The sequence below is a fragment of the Pleurodeles waltl genome, chromosome 1_1, assembly GCF_031143425.1.
Source record: "Pleurodeles waltl isolate 20211129_DDA chromosome 1_1, aPleWal1.hap1.20221129, whole genome shotgun sequence".
NCBI lineage: Eukaryota > Metazoa > Chordata > Amphibia > Caudata > Salamandridae > Pleurodeles > Pleurodeles waltl.
In genome coordinates this window covers 782,295,791-782,303,397 of record NC_090436.1, presented here as the reverse complement: position 1 = coordinate 782,303,397, position 7,607 = coordinate 782,295,791, and the positions used below count along the sequence as shown (strand labels likewise).

The following is a 7,607-nucleotide window of genomic DNA, read 5'->3' as shown; positions in this document are numbered from 1 at the left end:
TCCCTCATCTAGAAAGATATACCTCAGGGTAAGATTACATTTTACAGGAAACATACAGAGAACCAAGGTTGAACAATAATTTAGAAAAGTGCTTGTAGGACTGTTACCTGAGGGCATGACCTCAATAGGAGGACAATTTAGCTATGCTGATATCCGGTTCTCATAGGAGTGAAATTGTTAGGAAGCACCTCAAGTAAGGAGTATAGCTGAGCAGAATAATATTTCATGACAAGAAATCATGGGGTAGAACATTTTTCTAACATTTTAAATGTACTTATGAATTATATAGAGGATGATCAAGATGAGGCAAACAAGTTGTGTACTTTTATACAATATTTTTACGCATGTCTAATTTATTTTCTTTCACAAGTACATGATGAGATTATTTTTTCATTCAAAGCATAAAAAACAATCAAGATATATATAATAGCGCGTGCATCAAAAGGAATAAAATTAAAAAAGGAAGCATAAAATTTGGATTTACCATTAATTCTTGTCTGTTTAAGAGTAATTATCAGAAATGTCCAAATGCTCCACATACATACTTCCATGCTGTCTTCGTTTTAGAGTGGAGTACAAACCTCAGATATTGTGCTTGAATTTCTTAGTTCCATGAGGCAGAGAGGAATTTCTGCAGCTACTGAAATACAGAGACATCGACTGGAAGTGCAATTTGGTGTAATTTTCTGGAATGTTTCTAGTCTGTTCGGATTTGTCATTCCTGGTAGTCCCCCCCTCCCCACCCCCCATTCCCCCACCGTAGTGTTATTTTTATAGGATAGTTGTCAAAAGGAATTAATTTTATATTTGCTCCTTGTTGAACCGTAATGGCCGATAAGATTAACATTTGCCACCATATCTATGACAGAAACTAAGCCACCTCGCATAATAAGGAAGACCAGATGTCTGTCCCTTCTGCCATTCACATCAACGCACTCTGTATATTGCAGTCAGGACTTCTATCACTTTTTGGTGGGTGGACTTCATCCATCCAACTCTAAATAAGGTCAGTGGCTTTACATTCAGTAATTAGATATTGTTTGCAACATTGTGTTCCGTCCTGTTCAATGCACTTTCACTTTTTATATCACCAGCTGCAAAGATAACTAAAATATGTCATGGTTCTAACGATTTCTCATTTTAGTTCAAAAAAGGTTGCAGCTCTTTGAAGGTTCACTTTGCTGCTCCTCACTTGCAGGCACAACGCAACCTTGTTGCTATGATGACACGGACTGGGCCAAATTGTCTCTTTAAAGCGTCATGAAGTAAATCCACATACACTGAATCGCCAAACAAGTTAACTATTTCCCAAGGGCACTGTGAATCCTTGTTAACGCTCCTTTTTTTCTTAGGTAATTAGACGACATCACAGCTACAGCTACAAATGTCAATGGGCTTCAATTTGCTTCGTTTCAGTTACAACATATGAAAATCTAAAACAGATATGAAAATATTTGCTTCCAGAAGTTTTTCTTGTGCTCTTGGAAGATGTCCAGAGTCCCTTCACCTCTGGAAACAAAAAGAAGAAAAAATACTTTAAAGACTCCAAAGAAGAACACCCAAAGACAAGTAGGTATAAATAAATCCAATGTTTTTTTTGGTCGGTTGCTTGAGTGAAGCATTGAAATCTTAATTTATTATATTTATTGCAAATGCAACCATTATTACAATCACTATACAAAACCAGTTTTAGTTGATGGTACGGTGCACCAATATCACTGTCCACATTAGCCCATTCACCATAAAAGCCTTTGTGAACAGTAGGCCTTGTGCATATTCCAACAGTAAAAATAGCTGAAAATTTAGTTAGTTGAGTCTGTTTTTCTGTATAGACCACATCGAAATCTGAATTGACTTCAAATGCTTGAGATTATTTATAATGTTAAATTAGAACTGCTAAATAATGCTGAATTTCAAACTGGTCTTCACAACAGTGCAAGCTTCGTTACACTTGTGTACTCATTCACCTCAATGTAGACCTAGGTGAATCTTTCACAAATATTTACAAACGATTCATGGAGATATGTAAATCTCTATTGGAATTCACGGATGATTGGCAAATTCTTCCAGCTAATCGGATTGCCTGTATCTCATTGGAATAAAATACGAAAATGTTTATGTGTTATGCATTAATGTTGACTTTACAGAGGAAACTCAGGATTCATGGCATAGGTTTGTTCCAAACTTTGGGCCTAATTTATATCTTGGCAGTCTTACCGCCAATCTGCCACGGCGGTGGACCTGAGAACACCATCAAGTCGACAGTGTTCTGCCCGCCGTATTTAAATGTATTGCTGCTGAGCTGCCACAAAGGAGTGCTCTTCCTAGCTGTCAGGCTGGCGGATTCCCGCCCACCATATTTAGATGTTACAGTCAACAGGCGGTGTGCTGCGAGCAGATTGCTGATTGAGGGAGGTCGTTGCTGGACCCAATGCGCATTGGATAATGGCACTGGCTATGGAATAAAGGTAAGTCTCTCTCACACACACACACACACTGTACTTTAACCATATGTGTCCCTTGCAGAAGACAGTGCACAACACACCACATACACACATATTCATTGCCATTTCACCACAACACATATATGCCGAAAACACACATTGACGTACATCCAGGACACAACATAAAAAGACCATTGACGCCACATCCACACACGACACAACCACAAGAACCAACACAACTACAGACTCATCTACACAAACACACGCACACACAAGCACAACTACACACATCACGGCAATGACCACCACATAACAACACTCACTTGAATGTTGAACACCGCAACATAACACACAACACAACATACACAAAAACATCAAAGCCATATGCAGGTGACACACATACTCACACAACCACATCACCCATTCCAGGTCCCTCCATCTGAAACAGGCAAAGGCATTGCACACACACACACACACACATACATGTACTGGCTCACAAACACAGCTGGAAGCACAACATCACAGGTACAGGTCCACTTGCAATGCGCACACATGTGCACAGTTGACAAGTGTTATTATACCATCATTGTGGTGCCAGCATTCGTTTGGCAATGATTACTGATGCCAAAATGACAGTTGTGTATGTGCACGATATGTGTGATGTACCAGTGTGTACCCATCCATGTCTGACCCAATCGTGTCCCCGACATATGCATGTCACAATAATTTAGAAAATGATATGACTCCAGTGGTCCCAAGCTCATATGACCTGCCCACACAATGTACACAGGCAATGCGGGTTCCCTACCTTGGTCGAGGGGAGGAGAGGTTAGTGTTTTCTCCATGGTCCAGTGGCAGCAGCGATGGAAGGTCTTGTTCAGTCATGTCCAGTTGAAAACGGAAGTGGAATCAGGGAAAAAGTTAAGTTTTCACCCCAGTCCAACAACTCAGATGTGGTCAGACCACCACAGTTGGCTTGGTGGTAAGGCACTTCAAAACCTGTATGATTGTAAAGGTGGCTGGAGTCCCGCCATCAGCCACTGTTTCCTGTGGTACTGTTGAAATTGTGGGAATCCGTGGCGGAGTAGGAGGACTTGGGCAGGCTATCCCCTATGTGACCGCCAACATCTAATTCTGGCGAGCGGACCACCAAGGCGCAGACAGATTTTCAGTCAGACAACCGATGACGGGACTGTTACAAGATCTAAATCAGGCCCAATATTTTAAGCATTACTGAAATTAGAACATGTACAGTTGGGGCCTGACTCACAAAGGTAAACCTACTTTTGTGTAAGTTTACTATTTGTTTGGTATGCACAAACTACGAGTTTCATTTTATTAGTAGTAATTTTAGGAATGTGGATACCCAGCAGTCAGGGCAGGATACTCCACACATAAAAGATAAGACACACCTATCTTTTTATGTGCAAGAACCACCTAACTTGTAGGAGGAGTCACGGATGCAGCAACGCGACCCGCATTGTAGGGAACTGAGGCACTTCAGTGCTTCCGCTGCACTCTTGTCAGTTAAAAAGGTACTTACTCTGGGGAGGCTTGAATCCCATACTTAGGCCGGCCACTGAACAGTCCCAACAAGCCCTAGCTGCCTTATGCAGAGTAATGCATGCACTTGAACAGCAATACCATAAAGGCTCTGAAACAAGCTCCCTTCTAACTTATACCCAAACTGAATACACATTGATGAGTGAATATCTGTGGGATTTTGATTGTGATTGCTTTCTGATAAAGAATCTCTATTTTTGATATACCTCTGTATGGAATCTCTTTCTTCTGTGGTGTTTTTACTCTAATTATTATTTGAGTGTTGCACAAATAGTTTACACATTGCTTCTTTAGTTAGCCTGAGTGCTCTATGCCAAGCTACAAGAGGGTGAGCTCAGGCTATCTTTAGAGTGTAACTTGCTTACCCTGACTAGAGTGGTAGGTTCTGCCTGGCTTAGGTGCATACCTTAGCCAACCAGAAACCCCATTTCTAACAAATATTATAAATTATGTCAGTTTTAAAGAATTCATTTGGATCAATACAAAGTACTCCAGAGACGTGTAAGCAAATTCCCCTTCACGTTTTCCTTAAATAAAAAAATGAAAAAAAGATTGACCTCTCTTTCTCCACACAAACCCAACTGCAATTAAGTATCTGTCAAAATGGGGAGCACCCTGCCTTCCATTCCAGCATTTGTGACCCCAAGGCATCATGGTAAATGCAGTCATTAGCACGAATTTGAACAGCATTTTGAAAGTTTTTCACCATAAGTTGGTGCGGCGAGTGCCGTATCTTCGGACACGTGTTTCTGGCTATTTGGCCGTCATCAGCGAAGAGCAACGTGTAGCTGGCGGGGTTGCTTGAAATGCCGCCTTGAAAGTATTCACAGGTTTAAGTACCACTCAAGAAGGCGCACAGGTGCTTCACCCGAGCTCGTCAGCTCAGAGGCTCATGGGAGCCTTAATTACAACAGTCAAAATGGGGAGCACCCTGTCTTCCATTCCAGCATTTGTGACCCCAAGGCATCATGGTAAATGCAGTCATTAGCACGAATTTGAACAGCATTTTGAAAGTTTTTCACCATAAGTTGGTGCGGCGAGTGCCGTATCTTCGGACACGTGTTTCTGGCTATTTGGCCGTCATCAGCGAAGAGCAACGTGTAGCTGGCGGGGTTGCTTGAAATGCCGCCTTGAAAGTATTCACAGGTTTAAGTACCACTCAAGAAGGCGCACAGGTGCTTCACCCGAGCTCGTCAGCTCAGAGGCTCATGGGAGCCTTAATTACAACAGTCAAAATGGGGAGCACCCTGTCTTCCATTCCAGCATTTGTGACCCCAAGGCATCATGGTAAAGGCAGTCATTAGCACGAATTTGAACGGCATTTTGAAAGTTTTTCACCATAAGTTGGTGCGGCGAGTGCCGTATCTTCGGACACGTGTTTCTGGCTATTTGGCCGTCATCAGCGAAGAGCAACGTGTAGCTGGCGGGGTTGCTTGAAATGCCGCCTTGAAAGTATTCACAGGTTTAAGTACCACTCAAGAAGGCGCACAGGTGCTTCACCCGAGCTCGTCAGCTCAGAGGCTCATGGGAGCCTTAATTACAACAGTCAAAATGGGGAGCACCCTGTCTTCCATTCCAGCATTTGTGACCCCAAGGCATCATGGTAAATGCAGTCATTAGCACGAATTTGAACAGCATTTTGAAAGTTTTTCACCATAAGTTGGTGCGGCGAGTGCCGTATCTTCGGACACGTGTTTCTGGCTATTTGGCCGTCATCAGCGAAGAGCAACGTGTAGCTGGCGGGGTTGCTTGAAATGCCGCCTTGAAAGTATTCACAGGTTTAATTACCACTCAAGAAGGCGCACAGGTGCTTCACCCGAGCTCGTCAGCTCAGAGGCTCATGGGAGCCTTAATTACAACAGTCAAAATGGGGAGCACCCTGTCTTCCATTCCAGCATTTGTGACCCCAAGGCATCATGGTAAATGCAGTCATTAGCACGAATTTGAACAGCATTTTGAACGTTTTTCACCATAAGTTGGTGCGGCGAGTGCCGTATCTTCGGACACGTGTTTCTGGCTATTTGGCCGTCATCAGCGAAGAGCAACGTGTAGCTGGCGGGGTTGCTTGAAATGCCGCCTTGAAAGTATTCACAGGTTTAAGTACCACTCAAGAAGGCGCACAGGTGCTTCACCCGAGCTCGTCAGCTCAGAGGCTCATGGGAGCCTTAATTACAACAGTCAAAATGGGGAGCACCCTGTCTTCCATTCCAGCATTTGTGACCCCAAGGCATCATGGTAAATGCAGTCATTAGCACGAATTTGATCAGCATTTTGAAAGTTTTTCACCATAAGTTGGTGCGGCGAGTGCCGTATCTTCGGACACGTGTTTCTGGCTATTTGGCCGTCATCAGCGAAGAGCAACGTGTAGCTGGCGGGGTTGCTTGAAATGCCGCCTTGAAAGTATTCACAGGTTTAAGTACCACTCAAGAAGGCGCACAGGTGCTTCACCCGAGCTCGTCAGCTCAGAGGCTCATGGGAGCCTTAATTACAACAGTCAAAATGGGGAGCACCCTGTCTTCCATTCCAGCATTTGTGACCCCAAGGCATCATGGTAAATGCAGTCATTAGCACGAATTTGAACAGCATTTTGAAAGTTTTTCACCATAAGTTGGTGCGCGAGTGCCGTATCTTCGGACACGTGTTTCTGGCTATTTGGCCGTCATCAGCGAAGAGCAACTTGTAGCTGGCGGGGTTGCTTGAAATGCCGCCTTGAAAGTATTCACAGGTTTAAGTACCACTCAAGAAGGCGCACAGGTGCTTCACCCGAGCTCGTCAGCTCAGAGGCTCATGGGAGCCTTAATTACAACAGTCAAAATGGGGAGCACCCTGTCTTCCATTCCAGCATTTGTGACCCCAAGGCATCATGGTAAATGCAGTCATTAGCACGAATTTGAACAGCATTTTGAAAGTTTTTCACCATAAGTTGGTGCGGCGAGTGCCGTATCTTCGGACACGTGTTTCTGGCTATTTGGCCGTCATCAGCGAAGAGCAACATGTAGCTGGCGGGGTTGCTTGAAATGCCGCCTTGAAAGTATTCACAGGTTTAAGTACCACTCAAGAAGGCGCACAGGTGCTTCACCCGAGCTCGTCAGCTCAGAGGCTCATGGGAGCCTTAATTACAACAGTCAAAATGGGGAGCACCCTGTCTTCCATTCCAGCATTTGTGACCCCAAGGCATCATGGTAAATGCAGTCATTAGCACGAATTTGAACAGCATTTTGAAAGTTTTTCACCATAAGTTGGTGCGCGAGTGCCGTATCTTCGGACACGTGTTTCTGGCTATTTGGCCGTCATCAGCGAAGAGCAACTTGTAGCTGGCGGGGTTGCTTGAAATGCCGCCTTGAAAGTATTCACAGGTTTAAGTACCACTCAAGAAGGCGCACAGGTGCTTCACCCGAGCTCGTCAGCTCAGAGGCTCATGGGAGCCTTAATTACAACAGTCAAAATGGGAAGCACCCTGTCTTCCATTCCAGCATTTGTGACCCCAAGGCATCATGGTAAATGCAGTCATTAGCACGAATTTGAACAGCATTTTGAAAGTTTTTCACCATAAGTTGGTGCGGCGAGTGCCGTATCTTCGGACACGTGTTTCTGGCTATT

At 43.9% G+C, this 7,607-nt stretch overlaps 1 protein-coding gene across 1 annotated transcript in view; it reads right to left on the bottom strand.

Annotated features, from left to right (window-relative positions):
• Positions 1-318: 318 nt before the first annotated feature.
• HSD17B3 (hydroxysteroid 17-beta dehydrogenase 3) overlaps positions 319-7,607 on the bottom strand; it is a 1,428,528-nt gene continuing 1,421,239 nt past the window's right edge. The window contains exon 12 of the mRNA XM_069227886.1: positions 319-1,509. The gene's annotated coding sequence lies outside the window, so the exon portion shown is untranslated. The remainder of the gene's footprint in view (positions 1,510-7,607) is intronic.